This window comes from Podarcis tiliguerta, assembly GCF_965153285.1.
Source record: "Podarcis tiliguerta genome assembly, chromosome: 17".
NCBI classification, from domain to species: domain Eukaryota; kingdom Metazoa; phylum Chordata; class Lepidosauria; order Squamata; family Lacertidae; genus Podarcis; species Podarcis tiliguerta.
In genome coordinates, this window is record NC_139550.1 from 12,563,001 (window position 1) to 12,578,365 (window position 15,365).

At 43.2% G+C, this 15,365-nt stretch overlaps 1 long non-coding RNA gene across 1 annotated transcript in view; it reads right to left on the reverse strand.

The window, feature by feature from the left end:
• LOC310668040 overlaps nucleotides 1-15,365 on the reverse strand; it is a 1,372,673-nt gene that overhangs the window by 931,864 nt on the left and 425,444 nt on the right. The window lies entirely within an intron of this gene.

Here is a 15,365-nt window from a genome sequence, read left to right on the forward strand (position 1 = left end):
TTGCTATAATTCTGTATGTACAGAGAATGCCCCCCACTCCCCAGTCAACAAAACTGTTGACATTCCACCTGAACGGCCTGCATCAATTTAACCACTACACCTGCTTCTTGTTGGAACTGGGTGCACATTTGCTATGGAGTACGCAACATTAGCAGGATGCCAAAGTGAGCATAGGACATCGTATCTCCTAGTCCTGATGATTCTGAAAGAGCTTCTGTGGGTCGTCCATTTTCCCAAGCATCAGCTGAAACCAGAAGCTCCAAACGCTGTAACTCTATCTGCCCTGGAACTCAAGAGAGTTCATTGTGCAAGCAGAACTGAAGGCCTAAAAGCAGCAGAGGAACAGCAGGTGTTGTGCTGACATCCCTTCAGAGGAATCTGATTACCAGTTTGGTTGCTTCTCTCCCCCACCCCCCACCCTGCTCCGTCTACTTGATAGGGTAGTTTGGGAAGATGGGAGTGATGGTGCAATTTTAACTGGAGTACTGACAGAAATCAGGTGTCTTCGTTTTGCAACGAGAAGCATTAACCCATCACAGGAGTTTCTCGTTGCTAGAAGATACTGCTCTCAAACATTTCCCACTAGATGACGCGACCCTTTTCCTTTACATTTGATTCTTGTGTGCCTTTGAAGAGCCTGCACATCTGAAGCACCAAAAAGAAAATTCCAGAGAGAGAGAGAGACGTCATCTGGGTTGGAAGAGAGCAGTGTATGTGTAGAAGGGATTAAGAATGCAGACAATGATCAGAATTCATCGCTCAGCAGGACTAGGTCTACATTACTGCAGGGAGAAGAAATGGCAACAGCCTACAGAGCTATTATTGTTAGAAGAGTAAAATGTTAAATGGGAAACGAGGTGTTGCCTGTTCACAAAGTTTATTTTGAATCGTCACAATGTGTTGAAAGTTTGTATTGACACAACAAAGTAGCACTAGGTTGGAACTGCTGTTGCCAGTTCATTTTGTTTTAGTACATATGCAAACACTGAAATAAAATGCATAATTAACGTTCGGAATGTGGCAACAGCTTTTTCTTTCTGTTTATTTTTTAAAACTTTGACAAACTTGCGGAGAGCATTCCTACCAATGTTTACTAGTGGTGACTAGGGGTATAGGATACATTTAATTCAGGACACGTTTAAAGCCAAATCTAGCAAATCTGTACTTTCCAAAGCAATATGCAGAATTTTGAGATGCAGTTCTCCAACCAAGCAATGATTGCAAAAATGTATATACTGGGAGAACGCATGCATAAAAATTAAGACACTAGTGGACATAACATACAAACATGAATTACATTGGGTGAAAAAAAATTGTATAGTAGTCAAAACTGCATATAAAATGTGTTTATTTGGAGAAATTTGCAGTGAAGTGCTGATAAATTTTCAAGAGCGTTTTTAAAAATAGTTACAGGATGTGGGGAGCTGAATTTAACTTTGGGGAAAATGTGAAACTGAGAAATCTGAAATTGACAGATCCTTCAAACCCTAGTAGTGACAAAAGGGGGGGCTTGCAACAAAATGTTGCAGTATTTCTTCACCTTCTAACAGCAGTCTTGTTCAGTGTTTCAGACAGACAGAACGATGTGCCCTCCTCCATTCCCCTTCCCAACTTTTTTCTGTTTTTCGCTTTCCGACTGACACACTGTTACGTGGCTACTAAGCATACTCAATTATTTGTAGGCGAATTATTTGTAGGTTTTGGGTTTGTTATTTTAAGGGGTTGGGGTTTTGTCCTTTGTTGTTGTTGTGCTTGTTCAAACCTCAGAGTTTCTCCGAGCACACTGATACCTCCCTCTTGTTTTTCGGTTGCCCTGTTTTGGCTCCAGTCCACTATTGGAGGGAGTGACAGATAAATAGAATTTCAAGTTCAGAAGTGATGGGAACAAAACTGATGGGGATGGATGGGGTCCCCTTTTGTGCGCGAGCTCACAAAAGAAGCAGGCTGTCGGATGTTGGTCTCTTTGATCCTGCAAGGCAATTATAATGTTCTTGAACTTGGCTTTCTTCCAGCCATTATTCACTCAACATCGCAGGTGTGGTAAGAGTCCAGCAAAAGCTGCCCTACTGGATTCTTCTATGTGCATAGACTGGCTTCAGGGACTCAGGAACACAGGAAGCTGTTTATGCAGAGTGAGACCATGGCTCAGTATTATTTATGCTGGCTCTCTGTGGTTTCAAATAGGAGACATTCCCAGCCTTGCTGGGCGATGCTGGAAAATGAACCAGGCACATTCTTCACGCAACACAGATGCTCTACAGTTGAGCTATGGCCTTTCCCATAAAGGAAGTGAGTTTCTATAGCATTGTTCAGCCAAAGGAGCCCTAAGACCACTGGTAATGAAAATGGTCTCAAAATGTTAATAAAAACATTGGGGAGGAACCAACTGAGTTTGGTTTCTGGGCAATTGTCTACCTCCACCTAAAAGGAAAGGTTGGGGAGCTTCTCTGCAAACATGAAATCCAAAGGGAGAATTTTGATGGGGAAAGGGGAGGAATCTGGGAAAGCCAGGAGAAGCAGCACAGAGGCTTTGCTTGGAAAGAAACGTCCTTCTCTTGAGCTGAAGAATGCAAACAGGAAGAAGCTAATAGTCTTTTGGAGTGTGTGCAGCTGCATGTGAGTCTGAAGACATTGAATGCTCTGCCGGCAGTTATTCAGTCTGCACCTTACAATAGAGGAGAAACACTTGCTTTGACACTGCATTTGATAACTGTTTTGTAGCCTGAGTGGAGATCTTTTCATTTACTGGGAAAAGGAAGGCAGCTGTGGCTGTCTTCAGCTAAACTTGCTATTCTGTATGTGATGGTATTCATTTTCTTTCCAAAAGGGGGTGGGGGAAGAAAGGAAATGCAGGTGGCTTTTGGTTATTAACTAGAAAAGCTTAATCCAGTCCAGAATATCTCAAGCAGCTTCCTACAAATGAATCTGTGGCATTTACTGTGATATACTAATGCCTCTTTGTGTGTTGCTCGGTATTGTTTGAAACTCTTAAGATGGCTCCTTGGAAACAGGAGATTCATATCTGATATGTCACTCTCCTCTTCTATGAGTAGGAAAGTTTGGGAAGGGGAAAAAACAGAGGGTGAGAATTATAACAATATCTTCTAATTCAGGTGTCAATCAGCCATTACTCCAGGTACAAAATTATGCACACTCAAATTATGCAAATTGAGAAGATAATTCCTTCTAAATTGCCTTTTCAAACAGGTTGCCTCTGTGTTTCGATTTGGACGGCTTTAAATGACCTCACCCTAGTTTTCTCCAATTGTTCCTGATTAGCAATTGACCTTCTGTTGGCTCCTTTCTTCAATCTGATGCAAGGAGGGCCCCTCTTTTTTCCATTAGAGTAAAGGTTCTGTTTCAGATAGGCTTGCTGAAACAAGTCTTTTCAGTTCTCCATTTGCAAGGATTTTATTAACACATTTTTGAGCCTGCTTGAGATTCTGCTTGAGGCTGAAAAAATCTATATTTCTTGCTGGCCTATCATTTTAACATCTGTTACTGAGAGGACTGCAAAATTCAGGGTACTGACACTCAACTAGCTTGACTAAAGACTGTGTAATTGTTTTTTTTCCCCCCTTCTCCATAATTGTGCATAAAAAGAGAGAGAAAGAGAGAAATGACTGGATTTCCTTTAGTATTTGGAAGAAGCGTTATTACTTTTTTCCCAGATTAATTAATCCTGAATGAATGCTCAATGCTTGTCTGCATTTACAATCAATACAGTGGATTAGAATTGTCATTCCAGACCTCAGGGCATATTCTCAAGGTCATTCATTTCTGATGCAATTCCTATAAGCACTCGCCCAAGAGTAAGTCCTGTTGAATTCAATGGGATTTATTTTTGTGTAGATACATACAGAAGATTGTCTCTGTAGACTGCTTAACCCTTAACTGCTCCAATCCAGTACATAGATAGGTATGCTTAAGCCCATTGTACAGCATTGGCTTAATAAGAGTTGCGTGCAAGATCCTTTGCTATCGGTATTAAGATTACACTTTTGTTCACAGAACAGGGCTCCAAAAGTTCCATGCTTATGAAACGTTTTCATGGGAATGTTTTTATAGCCTCATACTTGCCCGTTTTTACCTGTTCAAAGGTGCACTACCTAATTTTTGAGAATGTGTCGTTCTGTTTCCTATCAAATTTGTGCCTAATATCAAAACATCTCTTGCTTTGCTGCATCTAAAAGTGACACTGCAGGAATTGGCTGCATGCCATTGGCTCAGGTCACATATAATGATAAACAGTTTTTTAAAAATAGCTTATAGGAAATAGAATAGTTGGATGAAGTATATACCGTATTTTTCGCTCTATAAGACGCACCAGACCACAAGACGCACCTAGTTTTTGGAGGAGGAAAACAAGAAAAAATATATTCTGAATCTCAGAAGCCAGAACAGCAAGAGGAATCGCTGTGCAGTGAAAGCAGCAATCCCTCTTGCTGTTCTGGCTTCTGGGATAGCTGCACAGCCTGCATTCACTCCATAAGACGCACACACATTTCCCTTTACTTTTTAGGAGGGAAAAAGTGAGTCTTATAGAGCAAAAAATACGGTATTTAGCTGAAAGAGAACTGGAAGTCTTCTTATCTTTATCTACTTTCTCTCTCTCTCTTTTCCCACCTTCTTTTCTCTTTCCCTCCCCTTCCCCCCCTTTTTTGTTCCCGTTCCTTTCTGGATTAGACATAGCTCAATTGCTTAGTGCATGGGGCTGATCATGCCAAGATTGCTGGTTTGACCAGTCTATGGGGCAGCTGCATATTCCTGCATTGAAGGGTTGGTCTTTATGATCCTCAGGGTCTCTGCCAACTCTATTTTATGAACAGATTTTATAAGTACCTCTATTATTCTGATGTTGTTTTTTTTTAAAAAAATTACTTTGTATTGGGTATGAACTTTTGTACATCTTTTGATAAATAAAAATAGTTTACGGGCGGGGGGGGATCATTTTCAAATCCAATACAGCCAAGTTACATTATCTTTGGCTAACATAATTTTGGGTTGCGAATGTGGCAAACCCAGAAGTGTAAACTTCTGGGTTTTGCTGCATGCACACATGCGCAGAAGCCCTATGCATGATTCACACATGCACAGAAGTGCTCTATCGTGGTATGCACAGCAGCGGCGCCTCTAGATATGGACTTTTCGGGGTAAGTACGGACCCCCGGGACAAATTAAGTTCGTATCCGGAGGGTCTACTGTATATAGATACTGGCTGGGATTTTAAATCTCCCTTTAGAAGGCTTGTTGAAAGTCTTCAACAGGCACCAAAAAGAATAGAGCAGGCACCTGTATGATATGTAATGGGGGGAAATCCTAAAAGTTAGGGGCCACCACCATAAAGATACTTCCAGTTATGCCAAAGAGAAGTGAAGCAGAAGCGACTAGGCCGTATGTACCTTGAACCCGCTGCTTGATCCCGATAAGCTGTTGAACATGGGTTATCATTAGATGCGAGCAACTTCGTCGACTTGCTTGGTTTTAATTTCTAAGAAGAGCTTGAAGAAGAGTTTGGATTTGATATCCCGCTTTATCACTACCCGAAGGAGTCTCAAAGCGGCTAACATTCTCCTTTCCCTTCCTCCCCCACAACAAACACTCTGTGAGGTGAGTGGGGCTGAAAGACTTCAGAGAAGTGTGACTGGCCCAAGGTCACCCAGCAGCTGCATGTGGAGGAGCGGAGACGCGAACCCAGTTCACCAGATTACGAGACTACTGCTCTTAACCACTACACCACACTGACTCTAAGAGAAGCAGAAAGCCTTTGCTCCATAGGCCCATCCGAAAGCTGCAAAAGGTTTTGCAGCAGAAAAAGGGAAAGTTCAAGTAGGGAGAAGGTGTAAGTAAAGATGTGTGCTGTGCAAGCTATAGGGGAAGTCAGTGGAGAAGACAGAACAGACACACCGGGAGAGACAGGGCTGCGCAACACCTTGATAAGAGAAGGGAACTAGATGCCGTTGAATTTGCCTGCAAGCCAAAAGCTGCCACATCATAGTTCTCACCCAACTTTTTTGTCTCCTCAACACCTTTCGGTGCTGCTATTCTCTTCTTCTCCTGACATGGCAGAAGATGGAAATAAAGTTTTGCGTAGTAGTTAGTCACACTGTTGAAAGGTTTCCTCCATGTGGTCTGTCACTCGGGGGAACTGCAGACCTAGATCTGCACAAGAAACAGATCACCACTGCAGCAGCTGCATAGAGGTTGGTTCTTACATTAGAATAAGGTTACCAGATTTTTTTCAAAGAATCCGGGGACACTTTTTTTTAAAAAAAAAAAGAGGGACAAAAAGTTATTTAAAAAGTTTTTTTAAAAAGAAGAAGTAATATCTTCTCTTCTTTTGGCAGTTGGCCAGGTGGCTGGGCGCTCTCTCTCCCAGCTCAATTTGGGTTGCGGAGGGGGGGGTGTCAGCAGTTTCACCCAATTGATGTGCCGGGCACCCCCAATTCACCCTTGGCAGTGGCAGCAGCAGTCTCAGCAGCCCGGAGCCAGCCTGGTAGCGCAGTTGGCTCTGGCTGGCTTCAGGAGCTGCTGGCTGCTGTGGCGCCCGCCATTTGGCGTCGCCGGAAGTCCCCATATGATGTATCTTGTGCCGTTGAACCACTCACACAACATCCATTCCCTACTAATAAAACTACAACACTTAAAATATAAATCCGGGGACATTAAATGAAATCCGGGGACATTCTGGGGGCGGATTTTGTCTGGGGACAGATTTGTAAATCCGGGAACTGTCCCCGGGAAACGGGGACATCTGATAACCATACATTAGATCTCTGCTTTCGAACAAAGCTCTGTTATCAGATGTGCAATGTATTTAGAACTTCTTGCCTAACTTGGGCAGATTACTACTGTAATCTGGACCTGCACAACTTGTGAACCACCCAACCAAATGCCTATCACCAGACAATTATTAGAAACCCCTTCCTCATCCCCACCCAGTTTTTGCACTAAGCCTAAAAGTCAAGGACTATCCACTCCTGACCTTATTTTCTGAATCTTGGTGCTAAACACCCCCATTGGAGGAGCAAGCACGGCTTCGTAGTGGCATGAACTCTGTGCTAATTAAAGTATTGGCTATTCTGAACTTCTGTAAAAGCAAAGGTGGGGCAATTCTAAAGAGCAGCGCAGGTGGGAAAAGGTGTTCAATTTCACCCTCCCCAACCTCTTCTTCCATTCATTTTTCTTGCGGTAGAAATTCATTTGGCCTCTGAGCCCAACAAGGGGGGAAATGGCTTGCGATGATGAGGAATGGAGGCAGATGTAGATAAGCTTTCTTGTACTAGCCAATTGCCATGACAAAGCCATACAGACACTATCGGAGAAAGAACTCTCTTTAAATCTTTATATCTTATCTATCTATAAAATCTATATAAAAACAGAACCTCTGTCTAAATCAGAATCATAAAATCCAGTCGCATGCGTAAATTAGAGGTCTCCACACAGCATACAGTATTTTTATTTAGACCTCTGAATCTCCCTTACAGTTTACCACAGTTTTATCCATGTTCTGCTTCCTAATCTTTTTGCCGCCAGCGCAAAGAGGGCCGCATTATGGGTCACTGGGGCATTAATGTCACTGAGCAGCCATAGACCCCTCTTCGCCAGGGAGAGAGGGCTGGGCATGAAGGCAGTTAACCATCCCCTGCCCAGCCATGCTGCTCTTTAAATTGCCCCCCTTCAACGGCGGAGCTAGTCATTTGGGCACCCGGAGCGGCACATGTGCTGTGCACCAAGGGGTGGGGCAAGCCACCCAGGGGGGCAATCGGCATGGCAACTGGCACCCATTGGGGCGATCGGTACGGCGATCTGCGCCCATTGGGTATGATCGGCATGGTGATAGTCGCCCAGGGGGGATTATGCCATCCCCCTCAAGTATGACACCTAGGGCAGACCACCTCACCGCCCCCCTTCCTACGCCCCTGCCCCCTTTGTTGTTGTTTAGTCTTTTAGTTGTGTCCGACTCTTCATGACCCCATGGTCCAGAGCACGCCAGTCACTCCTGTCTTCCGCTGCCTCCCGCAGTTTGGTCAAACTCATGCTGGTAGCTTCGAGAACACTATCCAACCATCTCGTCCTCTGTTGTCCCCTTCTCTTTGTGCCCTCCATCTTTCCCAACATCAGGGTCTTTTCCAGGGAGTCTTCTCTTCTCATGAGGTGGCGAAAGTATTGGAGCCTCAGCTTCACGATCTGTCCTTCCAGTGAGCACTCAGGGCTGATTTCCTTAAGAATGGATACATTTGATCTTCTTGCAGTCCATGGAACTCTCAAGAGTTTCCTCCAGCACCATAATTCAAAGGCATCAATTCTTTGGCGATCAGCCTTACTTTCTTTATAGGAATTTGGCCACGTTAGAGTTCTGATGTATGGGCCAGCTGACATCACCTCTAGCTTGCCCTGAGGATGAGATGAGAACCTTGGAAATGTTAGCTTATTCATGTTTCCTAGAGGCAACTTCCATCCCTCAGTAACGAAATGAATAAAGTTGGGGTTGAAATCTCTTCAGATATGGTTTGTTTCATGCCTCTTGTGTTAATGGGACCTGTTGAAATGAATCTGTACTGTCAAGGTGCTTGGATGAAATTCTGCACTCTTCTGAGTTAAATAACACAGCTGAGTTTTGTTATGAATTAACCTGCCCTTGAAAACTATATGACAAAGATCTGCAAGACACAAGCTTTGGGCAGAACATTCTCATGACTAATATTGCTGTTTAACATCATATTTATTCATCAGCACCCATGGAGGCAAGCTTCAAAATGGGTAGGACTCTTGAGAAAGCCTGCATTTTGGATGTTAAAAAGTAAAATAGAGAAAACCTAGTAAGTGCAAAATTCATTCCCAAATGTTTGTTTGCAGCTTAGTCGAAATCTGATCAACATCCAGATATGGTCCCAGGTACTTGGATTCTTCAGGTTATTGAAATCCTACATGGACTGTGAACAGGTCCATTATGACCTTTTCAGAGTAGGTGCATGGGCAACAAAGTGGAAGATAAGTTTCAGTTCAAGGAAATACAAAATGTGGATACACACGAACCCACTTGCAGCTCAAAAATGTAGATTTTCTCAATCCAGAAGTGTTGCTGCTCATCCTCCAGATGCTGCTTTCAATCTAGATTATGGATTCTTCTATCCATGGAGTGGTGGGGGGGCAGGTACTTGACATGTGTTTAATAACTGTCCCCTTGATTGGATTATCCACACCTTTTCCTGCCTGCACATGGCCCAGGTGATTGAAGAAGGGAGTGTTGATTGCAATCTTGGCCTATGCCCACCCACAATATAATAGGAAAGGTGTGGATAACCACCCCCCCCCCCATGGGCAGGATCACCGACTTCTGTTTTCAAATGGACACAGTGTGCAGTAAAGCTGAATCAGTCTGCAACAAGCTTTTATTTTCTTGGAGGAAATCAGTTTCTCAAGAAACGCTTTTCAGGGGCACAGAAAATATGCAATAGATCTAGATTGTGTGAGGGCAACATAGAAAAAAACAAGCACTCAGTCTCCATTGAGTCCAGAATAAAATGTGTGTATGTAGCCTGAGACCAAAAGTTTTACCTTTACATATTCAAATCCCAGTAATGATGTATGGAAGTGAGAGCTGGACCATAAAAAAGGCTGATTGCTGAAGAATTGATGCTTTTGAATTATGGTGGTGGAGGAGACTCTTGAGAGTCCCATGGACTGCAAGAAGATCAAACCTCTCCATTCTTAAGAAAATCAGCCCTGAGTGCTCACTGGAAGGACAGATCATGAAGCTGAGGCTCCAATACTTTGGCCACCTCATGAGAAGAGAAGACTCCCTGGAAAAGACCCTGATGTTGGGAAAGATTGAGGGCACAAGGAGAAGGGGACGTCAGAGGACGAGATGGTTGGACAGTGTTCTTGAAACTACCAACATGAGTTTGACCAAACTGTGGGAGGCAGTGGAAGACAGAAGTGCCTGGCGTGCTCTGGTCCATGGGGTCACGAAGAGTCGGACACGACTAAATGACTAAACAACAACAACATTCAAATTGTGATTGGGACAGTGCACTAGGGTTCTCGTATCAATGTGATTCACTAATTTAGAGTACATTTCATTGCCTCTGTGGATGCATTGCTTAGCCTGCCAAACAGACTTTCCTGTGATGGCACTCTACACTGTACCATCAAAGGCTTTTAAACTCAAAGATAGTACCCTCCAGATAGTGAGGACTACAACTCCCATCAGCAATAGCTGGGGATGAGCAAGTTATAACTCACAGGATCTACAGTACACCATGTTGACTACTCCTAGTATAACTGGTGAAATAATCTGCAAAAGTTATAGAAAGTGTTCATTATCATCATCATCATCACAGCAACAACAAGAATAGTAATATAGAATGTATATTTCTTATGTTTAAATGGTAGGGGAGAATCTATTACTGGGAAATAATTACCTATTCGTTATGGAGAAAGTCTGCCAGTCCCACTATCTTAATAAATGATCAAAATAATAATGTACACATAAATCATGTTAGTATGCTATTATGTTATTATCTTATGCAATACTTTCTTTAAATTTCATTACTATATTACGCCACACAAAAATCATTAACGAAGAATGATTTTATAGATGTTTAAGAATGCCAAAATATGTCGCTAGGATGCAGGATAGTTGTTTTAGGAAGATGATATTCCATTTGTTGCAACATTACTTGTTTGAAAGCAGGATTTATAATAAAATAGTATTACATTGCTTATTAGAAGAAATAAACTTACCTAATTGGAATAAGCTTAAATATGAAGGCTGTTCTCTTTGCCAATACCAATTTGTTATCTTTATTTAGTGTTTCTATAATTGAACAATTTAAGTGGATACAAAATTGCTTTATAGTACTATTTCATAATTATTTTAATGTATATTGCGTTCGGTTAAGATGTGCAAAAGTAATTGAGGACATTAATTTCAGAAAAAGAAGTCTAGGAAATGTGTACATACGAGAACATCATTATTATTTATGTGTACATAACTTAGCTTTTCACCTTCATGCACCACCATTAAACTAGTAGATACCAAAGGACTGATGACTGTAAACACAATGCTTTGATCAATGATGTTCAAGCTTTTTCAGAATAAAAACAAGCTGTATTGGTGTGGAGGTGTATTATTGGTATGGTATGGTTTGTTGTTGTTGTTGTTGTTGTTTTATTTGAACCCCACCCATCTGGCTAGGTTTCCCCAGCCACAGCCATTTTATTTGGTTCAGAAAAGATCAACCCAAATTTCAAGGTTGAAGTGTTTGGGACTCTAGATCAGGCTTCCTCAACCTCGGCCCTCCAGATGTTTTTGGCCTACAACTCCCATGATCCCTAGCTAGCAGGACCAGTGGTCAGGGATGCTGGGAATTGTAGTCTCAAAACATCTGGAGGGCCGAGGTTGAGGAAGCCTGCTCTGGATGAAAGATGATTAAGAGCTGACATGATAGAAGTTTATAAAATTATGGATGGCAGGAAGAAACACTGGAGCCAGAGAGAGGAGGAGCTGCCAGTCATTGAAACAGTCGTTTCTCACTTGACCTCCTCCTGACGATGTGACGTTGATGCATAGCATGCGCATGACATCACACACATGACATCATGTACCCACAGCACGTGGCAGGCCCCCTCAATCTTGAGCACAAGATGGCGCCTCTGCATGCAAATAATCTTGTAAAATTAATATGAAAATAAACGTAGCCATGCAGCATGGATCCTAAATACGCTCATTCTGAAGTAAATGAGTGCCAGTCTGTTTAACATTTGCTTTATAAATCTGTCTCTTGTGACTTCTGAAGGATTTTTTGGTAGGCAGAACTCAGTGCCAGATTTACATAGAAGCTAAATAAGCTATAGCTTGGGGCCCCTGGGCCCCCCAAAAAAAAATTAAAGGGGGGAAAAACTGGATGTACATTTCCAAAATATAAGATAGAAAACAAATAAAATAAAACCTACATACAGCAACAGTGTTTTGCATTGTGTAGGCTCCTATGATGTAAGTAATGGGTCCTGCCTGCTCCCTAAAGTATCACATATTTTGTTATGTTCAAATGGCTTCAGATACCTGTTAGGTCCATCAATTTCCATATATCATATATTCAACACAAAAAAGCCACAATTTTGTTATGTATTGAAGTTCTCACCCTGGCCACCAGGGGTATCCTGTATATAGTTTTCACTCAGGTCCACGTCAGTTAATTTAGGCGGGAAACCCTGGGTTGTTGTTGTTACAAGGTTGACAGCCAGCTGCCTATAAAAGCAGGCCGGCTGAGCTGTTCAGTTCAGTTCAGTTCCAGTTTACTTATAAAGAACTGCTTGGAGAAATCTCTGTATCGTCTGCTATGTCCACCCACTATTTAATAAATTTGTTGTTGACAAAGGACAGCTGGACATATAAAGGGCCCCGTTACCTTCAGTAGCTTAGGGCCTCATGAAACCTAAATCCGGCCCTGGTAGAGCTTCAGGGAAGGGAGCTGGGGCCAACAGCCACCCAAATTAATCATGCTTGATACAAGGAGGAGAACATCATGAAGCCAAAAGTAGAGATAATGGGGAAAGAGAAATAAGAGAGAGAGAGAGGATCAGGTCAAAGGCCTTTCTAGTCAAGCATTCTGTTCCCACCATGACCAACAAGATGCCTACAGGAAGTCTAAGAGCCAGACACTGGGGCAATAAACCTCTTCCCCAGCAACTGATACTGGTACTCAGAGGCATGCCAGCTCTGATACTAGAGGGAATTTATAGCCATCTTGACTAGTAGCCTTATCCTCCGTGAATTTCTCTAATCTCCTTTTAAAGCCATCCAAGAACTTGTCTAATCTCCTTTTAAAGCTGTCCAAGTTGGTGGCTCTCGCTGCAGCGTGTAGAAGCAAATTCCATGATTTAACTCTGCACTGCACTTCCCTTTTGTCTCTCCTAAATCTCCCACCAGTCATGTTTCAAGTATTATGAGAAAGGAGGGATGGAGGAGAAATTCCATTCAGCTCACACCCCAAGGTGAACTTTTCACTTTCTTGAAGCAATATGCAAACTCAAACTCAGCCTACCCTTCGAAATTCACACTTATCCAAACATATTGGAAATGCAGTTCTCTGGCTGAGTAATGTGTACAGAAATGCATACACTAGGCTAAAGTGTGCAACAGTGTCTCACACCGAATGTAAATAACTGCGAAAAAGACTCTGGATTGAAAGTGGAGACGCCGTATGTACGTTTCCTTGCATATTTGTTTGTTTTGTATCACAAAAAAAATCTTTAACGAGAACTAATTAAAAAATAAATGCATAGATTAGTGAAAATAACATGCAACAATATTGAGGAAAATTGATTTGCGATGAGGTGTATATTAGGCAAAATTGCATACAGGAAGGATAAATTTACACATAAATGCTGGTGCGCTTTCAGGAGGGGTTTTGTTTGCTTTTTAATTGCAGATAGGCTTGAAAATGTAGAAAGCTGGATTTACGATTGGGGAAATGAGAAGCTGAGAAAACCTGAAGCAGACAAATTCCCAAATCCCTATAAGACAGAGAGAAAAACTTCTTAGCCATTTCCTCCACAGAATGTATAATATTATATACCTCTATCATGTCTCTGCCCCATACTGACCTTTTATACCCTCCTGGGGCAAAAAGACCCACATTTAATCTTTTTTCCTAGGGGAGCTTTGGTCATTTTGGCGGCCCTGTTCTTTTCTCTACACCTTTGAGAGATGCAGGGATCAGATTATTTATCTAGGGCTTTAGGAGTTCTGACCTAGGCTTTGTCCTCTTCATTTGACTATATTGGACAGGCGATCCCACTGTGCCGAGTCAATTCCGGGGCCATTTGATGACACGGGCAAACGTCCTCAAATATTTATCTATTTAGAAGCTCCCGAAAGCGTCCCAGTAGAGGCGACACATTGCTTGCCAGGCTGCTGAAAACCTGGAGAGAATCGGAATGAAATGAGTGCTACCAAGGAAAACTTTTGAAAACCTACCCCGGCATGCTGATAGGATCCCTGGAGAGAGCACATCATCTACAACAGTGCTGGCATCACACATGCTGATACTATTAATAAAAGGGAATGGCTCAGATCACAGGAATTAATTAGTTTGAAACTCCAACTGCCAGGAAGGGAACAGGCACACCACAGCATCCTGAAGTGTGTTCGTATTAATGATTCTCCGGCTGGTGCGCTGTTGACAGAATCTTGTCTGTTTCAACAAAACTCTGGAAGCAGCTTTTAAACTTCAGGGGCACCCACCATCAAACAGCAAGGGGTCTCGCAGTAGCACTTTCGCGCGGAAGCTACTAAATCCTGCAAAATAAGAACTCGATGGCTTCTCCCGCTGCTGCCAAGCGGAAAAAACCTACCTGCTGTAACTGGGAAGGCCTTTTCTCTTTTCACTGAGCGACTCTCTCTCTCTGAAGCTGGCAGAGAGCTCAGCGCAGCTCCACATTCCCTCTTTGAAAGGCTGGGAAAGGACACGGGCCTCTTGTTAAGGAGAGGCTGCGGAGAGAGGCTGGATGTGAGTAGAAAACGAATGTTCCCACTCAGGAGGATGCTGCAGAACAGAACTCCCAGAGGTGGAGAAGCAGCACAAATAAAAGTCCAACAGAGATGGGAGTTGCTGCAATCCTCCCCAAGAACTTTCCTGTACCTGGTGCTATGTGGGTGTCGCTGGACCACAATGCCCATCAGCCCCAGACAGCATGGCCAATGGTTAGGGAGGGCGGGTGGGAGCCACAATTCAACAGCATCTTGAGGTAACAGGATGGGGAAAGCTGCTATACAGTCTTAGGTAAAAGGTAAAGGTACCCCTGCCCATACGGGCCAGTCGTGACCGACTCTAGGGTTGCGCGCTCATCTCGCTCTAGAGGCCGGGAGCTGGCGCCGTCCGAAGACACTTCCGGGTCACGTGGCCAGCGTGACGAAGCTGCACTGGTGAACCAGCACCAGTGCCGCACACGGAAACGCCGTTTACCTTCCCGCTATAAAGCGGTACCTACTTATCTACTTGCACTTAGGGGTACTTTCGAACTGCTAGGTGGGCAGGAGCTGGGACTGAGCGACGGGAGCTCACCCCGCCACGGGGATTCGAACCGCCGACCATACGATCAGTCTTACCATGCTATACAGTCTTACCTGGGAGCAAACCCCATTGAACTTGTGTAGAAGTGTATAGGATTGCATTGCTAATCACTGTTGACCTCACAAAAGAATCCTTTGCTCCCAGTTTAATGTTGCAGCATTTGAAGGGCATTTACTTGAGTGGGGAATCGTTCCCCCAACCCAGGGATCCTTGTGAGCATCTACAAAGTTAAACAACCTAAAACTAGCTTGCAGTGTGTTTTAGGTGCCGTTACCTGTTCCC